Below are 21,578 nucleotides of genomic sequence, written 5' to 3' on the forward strand. Positions count from 1 at the left end.
ACTTTTTGTACTGTCAAAATTAGTGACGCTGCAGCACTTAAAGGGTTAAAAAGCATTTTATAATTATTGGTCCATACCACAGTATCAGAATTTAGGCTACTCATTTTCCAAGGACAAGATACCCAACTAGACAATTTAATAAAATTGTTGACATTGCTTCATTTACCATGTAGGCAGGCTAATATAATTTAAATTAGTACTAAAATCAATTTTGTTTTCGTTCTCTTAGGACAAGAAGCTGAGAAAATTAGTCCTAACAGGAGCTTTGTGCTGCTTCTGGAGTGACAGTATATTCTGGATGAATAAGGTTGCGGTAGGTGGCCACCTCCGGTTGAGATGCATGAGTAAGGATTTTGGGTATTAATCTTCGTTACATCTTCAAAATCTATACAAGTTTATAATTTTAAATAGAAACATTCGTACATTTTAAAAATTTATTGTGGAAATTCTATTTTAGGCAACAGATTAAAATAATAAATATTGCCAAATAAGCCTATACATATTTGCTAAAAAAAAATTAATTAATTAAATTATGAATTTTACAAAATTTTGGAATAGTTTTTTGAGATGGACCATTTCTAGGTTACTTAAGTGATATTTTTGTAGGTGAACAACGTAATTATACTACTATTCAATAGTAATTACAAACAGGTTGCAATGACCAAGCTCATCTGTCAAACCATAACCAATACTAAACAGTAACTATAATGTACTTATCCGACTGCAAATAGAAATGCTCTACATGATTATACAGTAGTAAAAATAGAGAATACATGAAAGTTTGGTTGTACATACATTGTATGGAGAAAATTTGGATTATTAAGAGAAGAAAACATCTTACTGGGATCTATTAACATAGTCCGGGTGTTGAGCCTTCTCAAAAGGTTAATATAGTGATTAGATATTAATATTGATAATTTCTGGGGGAAAAAAACTGATGAAATGTGGGATAAACCAGTGATCCCATTAAAAAGACAATTAATTTTTTACCTTTAACTTATGTATGTTATATTTATGCAACATATAATTTTATATTTTAATCGTAGGATTTTTTCAATGTAATGAGGATTTTTTTTTAATAAGGATTTTGTCTGCTACTACAACAAGCTTATATAAATTCCCTTCCAATTCTTTAGAGGTATATAGCACATAAAATGTGAACCCATTCAGTTTAGTGTGGTACAAGGCTTTTATACCTAGCTAAAGGCTAAAAAGCTTTCCTTAACACTAAACCTGGGGACAAACCGTTTAAAGGTGACTATAGGTGGTCCTGAACCAACAATAATAGACAGGCTAGAGGACAATAGACTGCTTACAAAACAGTTTCAATCAATGGTCACTCATCTCAGGAACTTACACTTGTCATTCGAAGACTCTGTTAAGTAACAACCGCTGTACCCACTTTCAGTTTCATTGTGTTACAAAGCAGTACAATGGCGAAGTTCAAAAACTTATGTACAGGCCCTATTCCCTTCCAGCTAGACAATCTCTTACTATTATTTGCAAAATTAGCATTTAGATTAAAGGTCTTTGACCCTTGAAGTGGTACATAACACATATGTGCGAAAGGCTGTGACATAAGTAGGAATGCCGCATATGCAGCACAAATGTATGTTTGTTTACGCAACTGGCTCTATATGTACAGCTACGTGCTGTATTTACAATATTGTAAATATATAAAAAATAAATACATTTATAAATAATCTGAGTACAGCATATGATATTTTAACAGCTGTAGCAACTTGAAATGTTGCATGCAGCATCAGCGACGTCTGTCATGAGACATTTAGTGTGGCATACTCTTATCTTATAATATATTATTAAGATAAAAACAATTTCTGATATATTAAACCGTTGCGACCCCTAAAAATTATTGTTTGTTTATTATTGGCCTATTTTACACAATTCTCTTCAGAATAAAATTATCTACAACTTTTGGTTTAAAAGTTTGCGTGTTTATTACTCATTTGGTGAAGTTAATGTACTTCTGTACTTCAAATCTAAACAAAGCAGGTTTTTCAAGACCAAATTTTACATATTTTGTCTGATATCTCAGATATGGGTGGTCTTACAGGTCTGGGACGTATTTTATTATATTTTAAAGTTCATTTTACATAAAATCCGATAAATTTAACACCTATCGTTGTGCCATAAAAGCAGTAGTTTCGCTTTATTTCCGCTCTTTCCCAGAAAATCGGGTGAAATCTTTCCAAACCTCTACAGGTTCTTCGATTAAATGCATATTTTTCTAGCTATTCGAAAAAATCATCAAAAAACATGGATTTTTTGCCTGGAAACCGACAACTTCACTCGCAAATAAGTAAAAAAGTATTGACTTTCATTAAAAAATTTTACAGAAAAAAGTTGCTTAGAATTAATTAATTTATCAATTTCCGCACTTATTTTCAATCCACCCCCAGGAAAAAAGCAGCCCCTGGCACAGGATACCTAAATCCAAATTTTTATGAAAATTGGTGCTGTATGGGATAAATACACGGGAAAATGGTCATTGACTGGATTATTAATCCTTACTTGCATTTTCCAGGGATTATTGAAGTCTGGCTTTCAACACCAAAAGCGATGCAACAGCTGGATGTGAACACTGTGCATGACTCATTGTGGAAAACTGTACATGATATAACAAAAATAAAATAAATTTCTTATGTTCACTTACTGTTTACATAAAAAAACTAAATAAGTCAGAATCAACATTACTTGAAATAGACACTGGCATTCACGTCATCACTAATACAATCTATTGCTCAATCCAGAGATTAAACATTTGCCCATGTTATGCAATCTCCAATTTCTACATTTGAGGAATTTTGTCAGGCCTAGTACTTTGAAACTGTTTATAAGGCTCCAGTAACACATACCTGTGAATATAAAGTCACCTTCGAATTAGCATTGTCCAGATTTATAGCTTACATTCAGGATGGTTACTGTAAACTGTTATACATCCTTCTATTCCTTTAAACTCAAGGTTTTATAACATTGGTCCCCCAACAATTTTACATTAAAAATATAACAACATATCTCAACTATACTATACCACTTCGAAATTCATCTCAACACATTCACATCTTTGGTTTTGTGAATAAAGTAATAAAATTTAAATGTAAAAAGCATAATTTTCATTTATAGCTTAAATTAATAAAATATTTAACCATATTTAATTTACTTTGACAAATTTAATAATACTTGAAGCACATTTCAACATTAAGGTTAAAAATTTTTATTTTTGGAGTAAAGAAAGGTTGGCACACCCCTATTAAGCACATTGAATGTGTTGCACCGTATTTTCCTAAAATGCTAACTATTTACAGTAAATGACTATTTTATGTACAACAATGATGGCAACACTTAACATACTATCAATATACAATTATTTATAGCATTCAATGTTTATACTAGTTATTTTATATCTTATCCTGCATGTAGTTTCATTATAAAGCAAATTGATTAAGATGCTTTGCTTCACCGAAGTTAATGGTTTTAATATTGTAAAAAGAGTCAGTATTAGAATATAGCTTCGCAGCAAATTTCATATACCTACGGTTAAAAATAATTATAAGCATAAACTCTGTAATGACACGGTTAACTAAAATAGTTCACTAAAGGTACCCTAATCTATCTCTCGAATACTAAGGACAGAACATTTGGTATATTCAAAGGCATAACTTACTAATCCAACAAATGTGCAAGCTAAAATTCATGTTTCACCTAACTGCTTATGGTCTATTAAATCACTGCCTCAGTACATAATTAAGGTAGCTTTAAATAACATATATATATTTTATAATAAAAGGAATAGCGATAAAAAGATTAATAAATATTAGAAAAAAGATTAACAAAATAATTGATCATGTAAAAGCAATATAGCCTATAAGAATATGTCTACAATATATAATTATACATGTATATTTAAATAAATTTTAACCAAATATTCATTCATATAATATACCTGTCACTATCTAATTACTCAGCTAAAAGTCAAAGTTCATTGAACAAGATGTTTAAATAACAAGGAAATGTTTGGATTTTAATTCCGTTCTAACAAAGCTCGATAACGATAGGGTCGGATAACACATCGTAAAATATAACAACAAATACACAATAAAGTAATATTAAGTGCTAAGCTCCTAGGTCGTAAATTCATCTCACTGAAGCTCTCTGTTACGTTATGTCGGAAACCTCGGAAATAAAGGCAATGCAATGGTTTCAGAAGGTCCTAACGTGTGGGTGCGAGATACAGAAATGTAAGTGACAGTGGCCAGGCAGGGGAAAGGCTAGCACTTGTTCACGTCCGGAGGGGTGGGGAGAAACTCATCTGCCCGCTTGTGGTCGTTAAGAGCTCGAACCGTGTAGTTGTCATGGGGCAGCTCTGACTTTCTTCTCAGCAGCGGCTTCTCCTTGTTACGTGCCTTGCGGACCTGCAAACATAACATCATAGATTCTAAAATTGGATACCTCTTCCTCTTTACCTTGATGTATTTCTATAATAAACAGTTTATGATACATTTCGATGATAAAGTACTGTAATGATAGAGAGAAAGAAGAGACTTCATTTCTCCAAATAATGATCAGAGCGTTAGAAGAAACGTCTCTGTTTATGCCAGGTGTCTATGTCATTTTCTTGTTGGGAGATCTAGTGGAATCCATCCTGGAGCACAGAGATAGAATAGATTGTTAAGATTTTGTTTTATACACATAACATGGCAGACTTCTATGATGAAAGGGGATATTTTAAAGTAGCACAAATAAATTGTCTGGTAAATGAGACAGAAACATTAGAAGAGATTATATTTCATCCCAACATCTAGTGACTGATGATTAATTATGATTTTAGAATTTGAAGTTAATAAGAAACTTGCTTTGAACACTTGTAGACAAAGCTCCTATGTAGCCCATAGGTTTACACCATCTGAAGCTGCAGGACGTGATAGTTATGCAAAATATTGATTTAATGTAATAACCATTAACTATTTATGATAATTTTACTGTTTATGTCAGGATTTGTCACACTCCTCTAGAACATTATGCTTTTGGACCAGTCCTGCAGTAAAGTGGCAGGATATGTTGCAGAGACGTGGGTTCCCCCAATGACCTTATCTATATATATAAAAATGAATGTTTGTATGTTTGTCCTTTATGGAATCGTGAACTATTGGACCGATCATGATGAAAATTTGTACGTATATGTATTTTTCCACGGAGAAGGTTTATAAGCTATGCCCATCCCTTTCCCGATTCAGGATTCCGCCCCACTGGTTACAGAAATACCCATAAGAAATGCATTGCAGCAAACATATGTTAACGTCTTTTCAAATTTTTAATCAGCTGTTCTTTGTAAACATATATTGCACTTATAGTTTTAAAGCATAGAGTAAGCTTAAGAGAAACGACAAATTTTGTTTAAACTGTTTTTGCAATCACTGTTAAACATAGACTTTACTATCCAGATAACACAATTCAAATTTGACGTAAAAATTCACCTTTAACTGCAATATTTATTTAATATAAACCATGCTCATGCTTGATCAGAAGAGTAATGCAGATATCATAATTACTATCTTACGTTGGCTACAAATATAAAGAATGTTATAAAATCAACCTTAGTTGTTTTTTTTGACAGAAGTATGGTTCTCAAAACTCCGTGTGTACATATTCTCTCGATCGAGACAACAAAGCAAGCTCAATCGTGGCATCGGAGATATAACTAATTTAATCTAAAATTTATTATAGTAAAAAAAAAAATTTACTAAGTAATATAAGGACTTCGGTTCTTAAGATTTGCGTGCGAAGCCGTGGGTAACAGCTAGATAGAGGCAGGAATATGGTACATACCTTCATAATACGCCCAAGAGGCTCACGATGGAACGACTATCAATTATCTCAGCAATGTTTAGAATGTGATAGAAAAAGAATAAGTGAATATAGTGTACTGTTTTCAACGGGAAATTGCGTGCGAAGCCGCGGGCAACTTTTGCAAAAAATTATTGAAATGCGCAGCAAAGCGCGCCGGGCCCGCTAGTTATGATAAATTTTAGAGTTCATGTTATGATTTTGAATTACACTTTTATTAAGGGCCAAATTAAACTGTTCAAGCAGTGTGAGAAAATAATGGTAACCCATAGTTAGACTCATACTGTAGTATGACACAATACGGTCAATTTGATAAGAGAATATCCCTATCATCATGACCCTGAGGATCTATTGTGACAACCCTGATGTCTAGATAACCTAGGTCATCTTGATGCTCTTGATGAACTGCAAGACATCCGTAGGAGCTATAAGTCCCACTTCGGTAGGTTTTAGGAAAGCCTGATACAAGTGTCTCCATCTAGTCAGGGCAATCATTTCGCAGTCACAGATGATGTGTATAGCCATCTGTAGAACATATAATGACTCAGACTACCCATCTTAAGTGGTGGTAATCAAGTGGGCAATATCCAGTTAACAAATTGAAGAATAATCTGATGTCTATCAATAAAGAATCCATAACAGCTTTCACTTGTTTCAGACACTGGAGACTTTTCCAGTTGAGAGAAGACTCTGCACACCCATTTTGTGACAGCATTTTTGATCTGACACTTGGCCAAGCCACAAAGAGTTCTGGGTCTATGAATTGACATAGCTCCAGCTCTCGCTAACATGTCCGCCATCTCATTCCCGCAATCCTCTCATGCCCCAGTACCCACATACTGTTACGGGCAGACAAGGCTTTGAGTAACTTGGACATAAAGTGCTGCTGCTGAGAGACCTCAGTGCAGATTGACTGTCCGGTAAGATGTAGATCTTCGCCCCTTCAGATTCTTGACAGGTTGAACCAGGCATACAGAGGTATTGCAGGCATTTCTGCTTGAAAGATGGTCAAAAAGAATTCAGGGCTTTTGAGGATCAGAAAATTTGGACCTTTAACAAACAAATCCTTCATCTCTCCTTGACCTATCTGTGTAACAGATCCATGCTCCTTTCTCAAAAGAGGGGTCAACTACTGCCATAGTTGGACTCTTGTATGATTACCTAGAAAGGATGATCAAAGTAGAATTATTTTGGCATAGTATTTCGTAAAGGATATGAGCATATGTGAGTTCCTCAAATTATTGATCATACTCATATTCAGCCAAGTAGCTCGGCTTTCTTGGGTTCATCTCTTAAAGCACTAAGGAGCACCTTGCCCTTTATGTAACGATGAAGGAAAGGCAGCCCATACAAGGCTTTTAGAGTTGCCATAGACTTGAGTGCATGGCTTCTCTAATGTAGAAACAAGCTAGGCTCTGAACATCATAGAATCCAGCCATCACTGCCTTTTACTCCACCTTCGGCTATCAGAGAAGACAGCCATAGGTGACCATTGTATTTGTATTTTTATTATCACTTTGGCTACCAATCAACGCAGTGTCTAATTTTGGGAAATGCTGCATAGAAGAGCATGTTCCCACTAACATAGCGTAAACTTTGGTGGTCAATGTGTTAATAATGTTATTAATGATGCTTCAAAACATTTTATTGTTAATGCCAGAGATTTAAACGGTGTTGAAAGCAACTTTCAGGTACCTTCAAAGGTATTCATCATGAGTAATAAGGAAATCATTTTTTCTTTGAATTAATAGTGACCACAGGACTTATTACATTGGTTGGAAAATGTTCTCAGTTTACATCAGTGTTCCAGATGATTCTCTTTTAGGAAGTTCTTGGAACTTGTCTTGGAGTAACGAAATAGGATACATTGTAGATATTAACTTTTCTTCCTATAATTATTGGATTTAGAGATAAAAGAAGAAATTTTACTGTTTCTGTGTCAGAATCCTGATAGGTGTTCTTATGACGGAAGCACCAATATGGTCTTGGGAGATACAGAAATTTCGTCACAAAAATTTTACATGGAGAATTCTTAAATATATTATAAGAAAATACTAGGTATTCTTTTGACTTCAATGACTTTTTTATTTGCTAGGAATATACAATATTTACCTTTATGATTAATCGTAGGGTTTGGATGAGTGATATTTATTTTCTGGAGTGTGACTGAAAAATTGGGGAAACATATAATCCTCAGATCTTTTGTAAAAATGTCATTTAGAGCTTGTAAATACCCATACTACAAATAGCCATAAACACAAAGGACCTTCTGTAAAACAACTAAATGCTCATTAGCTTAAATTCCGTTGAACACAGAAGTACAAGTAAGATACTAATATCTGATGATCTTCTGATAAAGTTTGTAACCTCTACCCCATCACTCTACTATTATAACAGTTATATCAACAGTTTTCTATAAAAATTTAAAAATTAAATAAATATATGGTTCTCACTGTCACAAAAATATTAAATGAACATGATTTTAATTTTGTTATTTAAACTTTAATAAAGATTATAGTCTTTTTCTTAAATAATATGACTCTGATTTATTATGTTTAACGTAGGAAATAAATATAAAGAGTAAAATTAAAACTACCAATACTCTGAGTCAATTGTATACAGAGTATTATTATTGTAGTTGTATTGGTGACTTGTATTTATTTAATATGAGTTGTTAATATAAATTTCTAGGCATATTGAATATTGCAATGACATAATATTGAATAATGCAATATTTGTATAGACAACGTATGAGGCTTACAGTGTAGTTTTGTTGATTTACTAATTACTTCACTCAGTCTTTAACTGAAATAAAAAACGAACTCCTAGTTGTTTTTATTCCTGTATTTAAAAATATGTGTTTACTACTGTATTCAAAGGTGTCAATTTTACATCATCAGATATTTATTCTTAATAAGTTTACCTCTCTAGCCTCCGCTTCCAATTTCTCATAGGTGATGTCCGGATCGTCATCGCCTGGTGGGGAGGTGATACTCAAGTTGTTGTTGTGTAGGCTGGGTGCTGACTGGTAGCCAGGGTTGCGCTGAGCCAGGTTCTCCACCCTCCCCCACATATCCTCCCTCTCCCTCTGTCTCTCCTTCTCTCTGTATTAATATGGTTGGTCTGATTAGAACACTTTATAGCAGAGCAGGAACTACGAATATACATTTTAACTGCTAAACTTTAAATAAGGTTAAAAGCGTTCACATCCGCAGTAATTTGCCATAATTTTTGAAATTGCAAGCTTGTCTTGTCTCTTATATATTTCTTCATTTGATCTTGACATCTGTTAGTATTTTGCTCACTTTGTTATTAAAATAATGAATTTTATTATCAGTTTGGTAATACGCCCTAAGACAAATCCTGTTCATTTATTTAGACGCATTTTTCTTTTAAAGTACAAAGAAACTCTTTATCTATATGCTTGAAAAAGTACATGTGGGAGTTTGATTATGCGCGATCTGCTACATAGTGTAAATTTTATGTCAGATTGTACAGTACTTAAAAATGGTTTTTTTATAGAAGTTTTACATTCAGATTATTTAAATTAATATATTCGAAAGACAGTTATTCAAACTAATCACAGGATTGTTTTTGTAAAAAATAAATATTTCTCATTGAAGAAAAATCACAAGTAATAATAAAATAAGTGTGAGAAATTTGCCTTCACACAACCTCCATTAAAACTATTGTAAATATTCAACCCATCAAGGGAGACTGACACAAGACACAAATTTAATTCTTTATCTTTCAAGAAAAAAGTTTCAAGGGTTCAATTACAACGATACAATTTTCCTTATATTAATTACTCTTTCAATAGGTCAGATTAACAAAAAATAACTACTTCCTCGACATGTCACCTTTTGACAACCTATCAGACCCTCTACCACTTTGTATAGCAAGAATAAGAATTCAACAATATTATACAATTCTTATACACTTTGTCATATACCACGCAGAACAATAACATGTCATAATTTTATAAAGGAGAAACAATTAATTATTATTAATTATTAAATTACCTATAATAATTGATAAATATTATTGTTAATTTAATTTAATCTACAACATTAAAATTAACTGAGGTAATAGTAAATGAAACAAAACTCTTTATCATCATATGCAATCTTCTACAATAGAGACATGTTACTTACTTTTGTCGCTCGTGTTTGTAATGTTGCGTACATTCGTCGAATAACTTCTGATTCATTTCCATGAATAATTTTAATGCATTATATATTAAAACCGTGTATTGTCCTGAAACATTACAAATTGTTAATTAACATTTAAAGTATATATGTTATTAATGTCATCATGATAGTATATAACCTGAAAACTTATGAGTCATGTATTACTTATTTATGTCTCTCTGATGACACATTGATAACTATACCTTTATTATTATGCATTACTGGTACATAATTGTTAATTTATAGCTTTTGCTACAATATTGTAAGTCAAAGTCTTAAAATATTTCAAATTAATTTAGTATAATGACAACTGGTATAATGATTTCAATCCTTGAAATGTAGTGTTATACATTTTGTAACATATAACGATGGCAAATGCCCAAAATCCTATTATCCTTTAATACCTCATATCGTCAATAACAAACTTTAAATAAAGAAAACTAGTTGTATTTTATTTCTTATACGCAAGTTATTTACTAAAAAGTCCTTACTTGAATGATTATATTGGCTGGGCTTGTTTAAAACACATGTACATTTTTGCATGTCTTTTGTATATAGCTAGGAGATACACCTACACATTTTGTATGTTTTTGGTCTTGGTGAAAATTCTGACTGGCAGTATAGTGCTCATATGATATGTTTTATTTATTAAATATTGTTTAAAAATGTACTGAATTTCACTTTCTAAATTTCCAGATTTGCCAAGTACCTCTTCACCTGAACACAGAATCCATCTGTTCCTACTCTAAAAACATGAGGAAAATCCTTGGTAGTTTAGTTAAAATAACTGACAGTGGTGCAGGTAAAAAAGATTGGCACTAATTCCTTAAGTGGTTAATGTTGGGTGGAAAACCATAGGTAATAATAAAGTTATTTACTGGTAATATTAGAAAACAAACAAGTAATTGTAAACTAGAGCCAAATCAACTGTTGTTACATAAAAAGAACTTGCAGGCTGAGAAATAATGTAGAGTTTAACTCGGTTTATTCTTCATGAAAACTGTATCCACATGCACAATGGGCACATTCTCTCATAAATCAATCTCTAGTCATTAGTTTTCATGCAAATGAAATATTTCTTTAAAATTACCTGCCCTCCTGATTTATCTTTGTGTCATTTGCAGTACGTTTGTATCAGACAAAAATAAAGAAAACTGACATTAAGCTTGGTTGGAATAAAGACGATTTAGATAGACTCCATATACAGGAGCAATCTGAAATAAAAGCTTCTTTACATAGCAGTAGCTTTGCATTCCTTGTTTTAGATATTTTTCCAATAATGATTTCTTATTCGATCACATTAAATCTGAAGTATTAAACATCAGATTTTTGAGTGATCCAAATCCTATAGTATGTACCCTTTCCTATAGTAGCTCCTGTCAATAGCCTTTATATGAGTATAGTTTCAGAAGTGAAAATGGAAAGAGCAATGGGCGGTTGAAGGATAAGTCAGTAGTTAGTAAGGTACTTTGGTTTTCCTTGTAAAGAAGTGGTTTCCACTGCTAAATAAAATATTTATGTATTTCATAAATTTATTACTTAGTTCTGGTGTTTCCACTTGAAATATTCAAATTGAGTGAAAAGTTTCAATTTGTAAATTAAGGACATTTGCATTCAATAGATAACCATAAAAGATGGTTTAAAACATTGTCCTAGCCAATGTTCAATAATACTATAATGTACATGGGATATTTGCTTATGGAAGATCCACAAACTAAATTTTAAATGTGTATTTAAAAAAAAAACATTACAAGTAACATTAAATATGAAGAAGGAAGAATTAGTTAAAAATTATTTCACTAAACTAAATATTTTAACCAGCTTTATATTGAAAAATGTGTTTATGTATGTTAAAACTCATTAACCTAGTTTCAAAAGTAGGAAAAATATTAAAAAGTGTAGAAGATATTAAGGTGTGTAAAATAATGTTAAAAGATGATTTATTTAATTTAAAAAATGTATATTCATTTGAAAGATTTTTATACAAAGTTATTATACTTTCTGGTTATTAATGGAACACAGTTGTAGTGACGTATTAGTTCTGCTTATACGCACAACGTAAATAAAGATGTTTTTACTTTAGAGTAGCTGTACTCACTTATTCCAATGTGATTTAGAGTTCCGGTAGAGAGAAGGAAACATGATGGGCAATATGACAGCAGCATTATCGCTTATGAGAGACATGATGTATTCGTTGTTCCAGTAGTAGAGCGCTCTCTCAGCTACCTGTTAACACAGAACACCTATTAGTGATAAATGTACTTTAGAGTTTCAGTAGAGATTAATGGTCAATATACCAGCAGCATTATAGCTTATGAGAGACACATGAAGTATCTGTTATTTAAGTAGTAGAGTGCTCTCTCAGCTAATATAGTAATAAATAAATAAATAAAATAAATAAATAAATCTTTATTTGTCGTTCGAATTCTTACAATCATTGACAATGTCATATTGCAGCCTAGGGCATGGTCAAAATAAAACAAATTTATCAAAATAATTTAAACTTAAACTAACATACAAAAAAGAAAAAACAGTGCTTTAGTAGCATAAATTAGTCAGTGAAGGTTAATTTAAAATAAACTAGGCCTAGATATATAAATTAAATAGTAAAATAAACAATTGTCAAAATTTACATAAAAAAATTATTATATATCTAAAATGTAATGTTTTTTAATTCTAAAAACTCGTCTAAACTATAGAAAGGGTGTTTCAAAAGCCAACTATAAAAAGAGCTTAGTGAAGGTTTTTATGTGGATACTTATTTACCAGAGGTTCCAAAAAATTATAGATTTTCAGGGATGTTACCATGTGACTATTTAAGGTTTTACTGAGGCGGTGATAACCAATTGCAGCATTGTTTTTAGTTCTAGTATTTGTATGAATGAATTTCGTTATTAAATTTATAAAAATTTTGGGATTTTTTAGAATATAGTTAATTAAATCAAATATATATAGATTGATAACCGTTTGAATCTCTAACAGAATAAAAAGTGGTTTACAATGTTCCAGCGGTTGAGAATTAGTCATTAGTCTAATAGCTTTTTTTTGAAGAATTAAGATGTCTTCAGTTCCTGAGCAGTTGCCCCAAAATATCAAACCATATCGAAAAACTGCTTGGAAATACGCAAAATAGGCAGTCCTCACATAGTTTTTAGGAACAGCACTCTTAAGGCGACTTAACAGGTAAATAACTCTAGAAAGCCTTTTGCTTATATATTCTGTATGTTGGTTCCAGTTTAGTTGGTTATCTATATACATTCCTAAAAATTTTATATTGGAGCTAAAACTGTTATCAAGAGGGGCCAAATAAGGTTTCAAGCTAAAAATTATATTTTGTGTCTTTTCTTCATTTAATAGAAATCCATTAGATCGAAACCACTGGGAAGCACCTATTAAGGTTTCATCTGAAAATTTTGAGAGTTTCCTCCAATGTTATTTGCAATGTTAATAAAAGTTGTATCATCAGCGTAAAGTATTGTTTTAGCTGTCACTGAGAAAGGTAGATCATTTATACTGATTAAAAATAGAAGTGGTCCAAGGACAGAGCCCTGTGGGACACCATATTTTACTGTTATGTCCTTGGACCTTACCTCCATTGATGGTAACTATCTGTTGTCGATCATGTAAATAAGACTTGAAAAATTTCAATGTAGGATCTGAAAACCCGTAATAATTTAGCTTTGTGATAAGATCACAATGGTTAACACAATCAAAGGCTTTGCTAAGGTCACAGAAGGTGACCTGAGCAAAAGCCTTATTTTCAAAATACCTGATTAATTTGTCTAATCAAATCATCTATTGCATCAACAGTAGATTTAGTCTTTCTAAAACCAAATTGAGATGCATTTAAAAGATAATTGCTCTCCAAGAAATCAACAATCTGTTCGTAGACCAGCGTTTCAATTAGTTTTGATAGGACTGGGAACAACAGAAATGGGACGATAGCTCCCAGGCTCATCCTTCGGACCCTTTTTATATATTGGGCAAATTCTGGAAACTTTTAAGTTGTCTAGGAAACACCCCCTCTTTTAGTAATTGGTTGATACAGGTTGCTAGAGGATTTACCAAACTTAAAGCTATTTTTTTTAATAAGATTATTTGACATATCGTAAAAATCAAGGCTGTCAGAATTTTTCATTTTTTTAATGGCTTTCAAAACGTTCTCTGGAGTTATATTTTTCCAAGAAAAGTACTGGTTGGACACAATAGCTGGCAGCAACTCATGACTTTGAACATTATTTACAGATGATTCTATGTTTCGTTTAACTTCATTTACAGAATTTACAAAATAATTATTGAAAGTATCAGGATCAATGTTGGTTTTGAAATTATTAACTTGAACATTATTATTTTTTATAATATGCCAAGCCGATTTGCATTTATTACTACTTTGCTCTATATAATTTACATTACTAGCTAGTTTTGCTTCTTTGATGGACTTTTTATACTGATATTTTTAATTCGTTTATACCTATCTCTTAAGGAAAACATTTTGATTATGATTGCCCTTTATCAAGTCACTAAGAAACAATAATTTTTCTTTCATTTTCCCTTAACTTGTCAGTATACCACATTTTATTCTTTTTTTTTTGGATAATTGTTCGGTTTTAATTTTTTTAATACTTTAAAAAAATTTATATTGTTAATGATAACAGTGAACAGAGACTCAAACATGTATTCCGCACCATTGAATTTAGTTAGATATATTAAATTTTTCCAGTCATAAGTAGCTAGCTTTGAAGATAGATTTTCAAAATCACATTGAGGGATAAACAATTTAATGGGATAGTCAGTTCTAGAATTATTGTAATCGTTTTTAGTAAATGTTCTATTTTTCATCCTAATGTTGACAGTGATGCCATCATGATCAGAGAATGGGAATTTGAACGTACTGACTGAGGCTGTCTTGAGAGAATGTCTTCTTATAAAGACATTATCTAGACAATTTTTTTCCTCTAGTTGGTGTATTATTTAAATAGTAAAAATCATACTGTCTTAAGATATTAAGCAGTATTGCTAACTGTTGCAGTGTTTTTTGTAACATCAAAGCAAATATTAACATCGCCTCCCAATATAATATCACAATTAGTCTTTTGCGTAATATATGACACCAATGTGTCAAGAGTGCATAAAAAATATATTGGGGTCACCATTTGGAGAATGATACAAAGATACTACCAATATTTTAAGATCATCAATAAAAATAGCAGAGGCTTCAAAGTTTAATTCATCACAAAATCCACTAATGTCCCACTCCCTAGATTGAAATTTACCATTTACAAATATGGATGTCCCCCCTCTAATGTGGTTCTGTCTGCAATATGCAGCTGCACAGTAATAATTATCCGGAAATGATAATTTAATTTCATCATATCCAAGCCAATGTTCTGACAGGCAGATTACATGCACATTAGGCATACTAATAAAAAAACTCTGCTAAGACATCAATTTTATTTTTTAAACCTTGTATATTTAAAAATATTATGTTTAAACTCTATGAAATGCTGGTTAGATGGATTTCCAGAAAGAGTGGCGGAGTTCAGTGATTGAGCTAGTTCCTGTTTTACATTGGCTAAATTGGTAACTTATTAATAGTTTGGTTAGGTGAAAAGACATGATTACTTAAATGTATTAAACTATTATCTACAGAAGAAATGTTCCGAAACGTGTCTTGCAGTGTAGTAGTAGTAGTATCTTGCAGTGTAGTATCAGCCACATTGACTTCTAGCACATCATTTGATATAGAAGTATTTAGAGCATTAGAGTCTTTAGTAGTGGTTTGAGTCAAGTGTAAAGAAATTTCACACTTCAATTTTTGCAACAAAATCAGAGTGCATCAGTCCATTTCTAAGTTTACCAGCAGATGCTTCGTCAGTTGTAACTATCTTGACACAGGCATTTGAAGCTTTCTGGAAGAGAATAAGATTAGCCACAAAATGTTCTATGGTAATGTGATCCCTTACAACATCCCAATTGGAGAGCAGATCAGTGTTCTTAGTTTTCTTCTTTTAAAATCTTCCGTTAGTTTAGTGAAAGCAGTACCATAATCACACTTTTCTGGCTTTTGATGATATATTTTTTTTTGTCACCAGACCGTAAAACAGATGCTCCAAAACCTGGATGTCCTGATAAGTCAAAAAATCGTTGAGACAATGTGACTGGGTGGGTTTCCCAAAACGGTCTCTGAATACCAGCGCAACCCCTGACACTCATCTGTTTATGCATCACAGAGGTCAGCGGAGATAACAGTTGGGTGCAAAAGCCCAAACTGTTTTGGTACATTGACTAAAACTCATCCTATTCTAGAGTCATTCAATGTCAGCCCTTCAATTACATTGATGAGTTCACAAACTGACTTTGTTACTGGATTCAAACTTGATTGTGTGAATATTACCGAGTAGCAATGTGGTTGTTTGCCATAAACCAACCTTTTAAGATCACCAATGTGCACTTCCAAACATCCTGGCTGTTTACCTTTTTCTGGAAATACATTTTTTTTTTTTTTTATTTTTTTTTTTCCAGAATGTCCATAATTAAATAATAGCCTAGCTTAGTCTCTGGCCCTGCTGGCCACTATAGGTGGAAGGCCATGTCCTCGGTTTTTTAAAAATGAACACTCGTTTTAGTCTGGATCCTAAGTCAATAACGATAAGGTAGATTTGATACGGAAACACCAGTTCTCTAATGTAATTATTAAGAAGGTCAATAGTGCTTATTGTGGTATCTGGGCTAAATATGTACTTGGTCATATGCTTTCTTGGAACTGTTGGCATATTATTACAGGCTTGTTCTTGGCTTAAAAGTAATTAGATCAACTTTGCCAGTGACTTTATAAATATTGAGGAGACGGAGACATCCACTTTGGTAGAACATCTATTAGTTCCCCCCAAAAGAACTAATGGCATCCATCCTTGTTGATGAACCAATGCTGGCGTACTTCTCTGTCACTTGGAGAAGACGAGCATTCGGCATTACACCATCCCACGGCTTTGATTCTACGGTTTTGATTTGCCCTTTCAATACCATTGAGCCACTTCATGCCCCTGGCTGTCCTGGAATAAAAACTGCCAATTTAAATTTTTTTTCCCAAAAAGTTATTTTTTGGAGTCTTGATTGAATTATTTTGATTTTTAAATTTCGTTTGGTTTTTTTGTTTCTTGTATAGTTGAATGTTTTCTTTTTCTATAGGTTTGTTGTACAATCATGATTTACATAAGATTGTTGATAAATTATTTTGAAGTTGATATTGCTGTTTTACCTGTAGCAATGAGAGTAGCTTTTTTAAGGTTAATAACCAATTATTATTTTTGTTCTTCTTCTAGAAACTGCTAAGGTCCACTTATTTTTTCTGAATGATTTTTATGTGTGACTTATGTTGTAACTATGATTTTGTTAAGGAGATCTGTAGGTGTTTATGTGTTATAATTTTGTAATATTCTCTGAGACAAGCTACTTTGGTTTTTTCAGAAGTATCTTAATACATATATTTAATCTTGTGAAGAATTTTTATTGCTAAATTTGGAGATTATCAGCTCTCCTGTATGGCAGATTTACGTCAAAACTCAAGGTACCCGATTCTTATGAATTATTAATGCAAGCTGGGCCACAGCTTTGTCAAAATTCTCCATTCAGTGGGAGGTGTGCTACAGGCCTTGTGTTAGGATCTCAGGATGTAAAGCAAAAACATTCACATGTTTAACGGCAAGAAAAGAAGTCCACAATAGCATCCGGGGGGGGGCCCCCCCCAGTTTACCAAGAGCATGTTATACAACCGCAGACTCAATGCGTGTTGTTTTGTTGAGGTGTCAGCCCTTTGAATTAAAGGAAAGACTGTTTGTTGGGGTCTCTTAAGATAAGTACGTGAATTCCTTTTTAGAGATCTTCTTTGCAATGTTCATAGATTCAAATCACTTCCTGAGTCAAAATGATTAAAAGTTCTTTTGTTTATTTTTATCAAACACTAAAAAGGCTCCAGTGGGATCCGAGAAACCAACCAATATTTTGAATTTCTGCGCGAATTATTTACTGGAGTAAAAGGAAAATAAAGTCTTTATTTTGCAAAACAAATGGGTTTGAATAAATTTTCTCTGTAGTCTTCAAGGAGTTTTTATTGCTATTTGATTATTACAGGACTGACCAAAAATATAAACATTTATCATTTTGGAATGCATTGTATCAAGAGATCCATAGTAGATTTGAAGCCGTGCATCATCTGATACCCATTGGTCGGTAAGCTCTAGCAAAGATTCCACAGATGTTCAATTTTTTTCATTTTGTGATGATAACTGAATGGATTGGGATTTGTTGTTAATGGTTTATTATTCATTTTAGCTGAATCTTCAACATACTGTACCTTTGAAAGAGGTTAAGTGTGGTCAAGGAAAGTGTTTTTGATTTAAATATTCTTGGTTTCCATTGTGGTGTGGTTAAAAAATCTGAGGTTCGTTTGTGGAGGACTTAGGTGTAGACAAAGGACTTTTTTTTTTTGGCTTCTCCACTTGTTTTGGTTTGTATATTTTTCGGGGTTTGGTAAGATTTTTGTCCATTACAGTTTTGGGCTCTTTGCGAATTTGATCCCAAGGCCAGGGTTTGAATATTGGCGTTAATTTTCTCTCTGGATACCATTTATTTATTTTCTAAATTCCATCATACGGATAAATTGGTTAGTTTGAATTGCATTTTGAAGTTTTCGTTTCGTTCCAAAAAAAATTACACGAAAATAATTATTCTATAATTTAATAGTTTTGTTTTTGTGTTCAAATTTTATCTATTTGAGCTGGGCCAAGTGAGGATAACCACGGACAGCAGCAACACACCAGATAATCCCCTTTCTTTTAAGTCATTTGTATTTTTTACCACCAATTTTAATGAATAGATAAAAGTTCAGATTTCAGAATTTACAGGCACGTGTCACAAAAAAACACAGTTATTTAGAAAAAACACCATGTAAAGTCATGATACACTGTTTAGCCATATTCCTGCGCTCAAACGTATTACACCAAATAAATCACATGAATCAGAGATATTGTATTTCGGTGGGCCAGGTCAAGTTTAAAGATAGTGATAATAGTTAGTTTGAACCTTGAACTGGTTATTGTCTGTTCTACTAGAATCTACCTGCAGACAGATTAGGGTAGACAGGTAACAGCTGACCGATTAATTGCAATTCTATTATTTACTCTGCTCACAAATTGCTTGTTTACCACTGGAGTCATGTTAGTTAGGGGGGCCATCTTCCTGCCGAAGTATCACCCTTTTGATTATTAATATACGGTGTATTATTATTTTGTTCTTCACAAACTACTTTTTCAAATTAGCAATTACAATTAAAATAGTGAGTGTTACTGTTGTAACAATTGGTTTAAACTGTGGACTGTCCCCAAAGATTCTTCTTTAGTTCACTATTAGATAATTTTGTCTTATCAACCAATGTGGTTTTTATCTCCTAGAAGAGTGAGTAGCATATATCTTATTGTAAATCTTACATAGTCCTATATATAAATTAAAATTAATTGCCCTGTGAAGATTTTTAATACTTATAACCAATCTTTTTAGTCCACACTTTTAACTATACAATTAACTTTGTTGTAAACTGAAAAAGATATAAAATACTGTCAACATTCACTGATACTAGTCACTCACTTATCTCATAACTCAGTTCCCACATAAAAATAAAAATAATGGCCCAATATAGTAAGGAATAATTAAAAAGTAATTAGTTTGATAAATACAACATCAAATTTTTATTAAATGAATTACTGGATAAAAACATCTTTTAACGCTAACAAAAAAAACCCAAAGATAAACCAAAACTATTTATATGAGATATTTGACAATTTGTGACCAATTAAAAAAATGTACACAGCAAATTGGAATTATTCAACTTGAAAAAATATTGAACACGTAATTGAGACAATCAAAACAACAGTATACACGATACATAAATCAATATTATGAAAAATTTGACCCCCCCCCCCCCACCCCCCCCCCCCCCCACCCCCCCCCCCCCCCACCCCCCCCCCCCCCCACCCCCCCCCCCCCCCACCCCCCCCCCCCCCCACCCCCCAAAATGATCAGTGTGACAAGCATGGAAAACAACCACAAAGTTTACTTCTGTTTATCTTAATAGTTGGTCTTTTACACTCTAGATATGTTTGTTTGTGCACTTTCTTTGCATCTCATTCTCATACCTGTCGCTTTTTCACATATTTAATTTACCATTACATCAATTTTGCTGTCCCATTGACAATATAATTATATCGTAATTTTAATCTTTACGACAGACAAATTTGTTACTAAAGGAATTAATACACAAGATAAGATTGTGAAATTTCAATTATAGATTTATTTTTAGGTGTTGTTTGGAAGTTGCTTGAAATATTTATATCTACATTTTTTCATGAGGACTACAATATGTTGTACCATTACAGAACCTATAAGTGTGTACAAGAAAATGAACATACCTTGGTAAATAATGTGTGTTAGGAATTGAACGTTATATATCAATATAACTATGCTTAAAATAAACATAAAAATTCATTTATTAATCAAGATTCAAGTTATATAACTATTTCAATATATGTATCTAATAACATGACTAGACTCATTACATGTACAGACATGTGATTGAACTTGAGTTAATACAGTTTATTAATACTGTATATTTGAAATAGTTTTGATACAACATTAGTTAATGATTGGAAGAAAATTGTTGCACTTACCTTTACTGCTACAAGTATTTCTCACTCATCTGTTATATGTTCATTGGTATATCATGTGAAAATTAATCGTCTTTACATTTGTAGCCACATAATCTACATAAAGTAATGATTTTTAACCCTGAATCGGTTGCAGTTCATCAAATTGGTATACATAAGACATACCTTTTTATTGTCATTAGGTTTTTGTGTGTGCCAATGGGTTATTTTTACACTTCTCAAGGAAACGGTATAAACTCTTTGTATAGTGTGAATCAGGGTCGTATAAAGGCTTTGCAGGGCCTGGACAAAACAAAAGGTTGGGTCCCCATAATTATAGTGGCGCACGATACTTCATGGATAAACTGGGTCAAATGATATTTTTCATCTCAAAATGAACAAAAAAGCTGTCTTAAACGTACACACTTACACCTCATTTATTTTTCATATGTTTGACTTTTTGATATATGTATATTTTTACAATTTTGGAACTGTTGTAACTTCAATACATCCGTTTTTGTTAATATAATAGTTTGTAAATGTAAGGTGTTTTGCTTAATTTCAACTTGTATTGTTTTGTGTAGTATTGCAAAACAATCTTGATTTAAGAAGGTTACACAAGCTTTGAGCCGAGAGATAACAGTTCAAAGGTTTCTTTGAAATGTAAAATGTTATTTTTAAGTGCATGTGATATTTTAATTTGTTATATTATTGGGGAATACTTTGTTTTTTTTTAATATTACCTAACCTAAATTCAGGTTCTTACTTTCAAATTGGACTGAACACTGCAGGTTTAATCTTGCCATTTGAGTATTCTCCTTTACCT

General features: G+C 32.3%; 1 pseudogene; it reads right to left on the reverse strand.

Moving 5' to 3' along the window:
- Positions 1-420: 420 nt before the first annotated feature.
- Positions 421-12,319, reverse strand: LOC124352749 (annotated as a pseudogene).
- Positions 12,320-21,578: the final 9,259 nt, after the last annotated feature.

Source organism: Homalodisca vitripennis, chromosome 1 (genome assembly GCF_021130785.1).
Source record: "Homalodisca vitripennis isolate AUS2020 chromosome 1, UT_GWSS_2.1, whole genome shotgun sequence".
NCBI lineage: Eukaryota > Metazoa > Arthropoda > Insecta > Hemiptera > Cicadellidae > Homalodisca > Homalodisca vitripennis.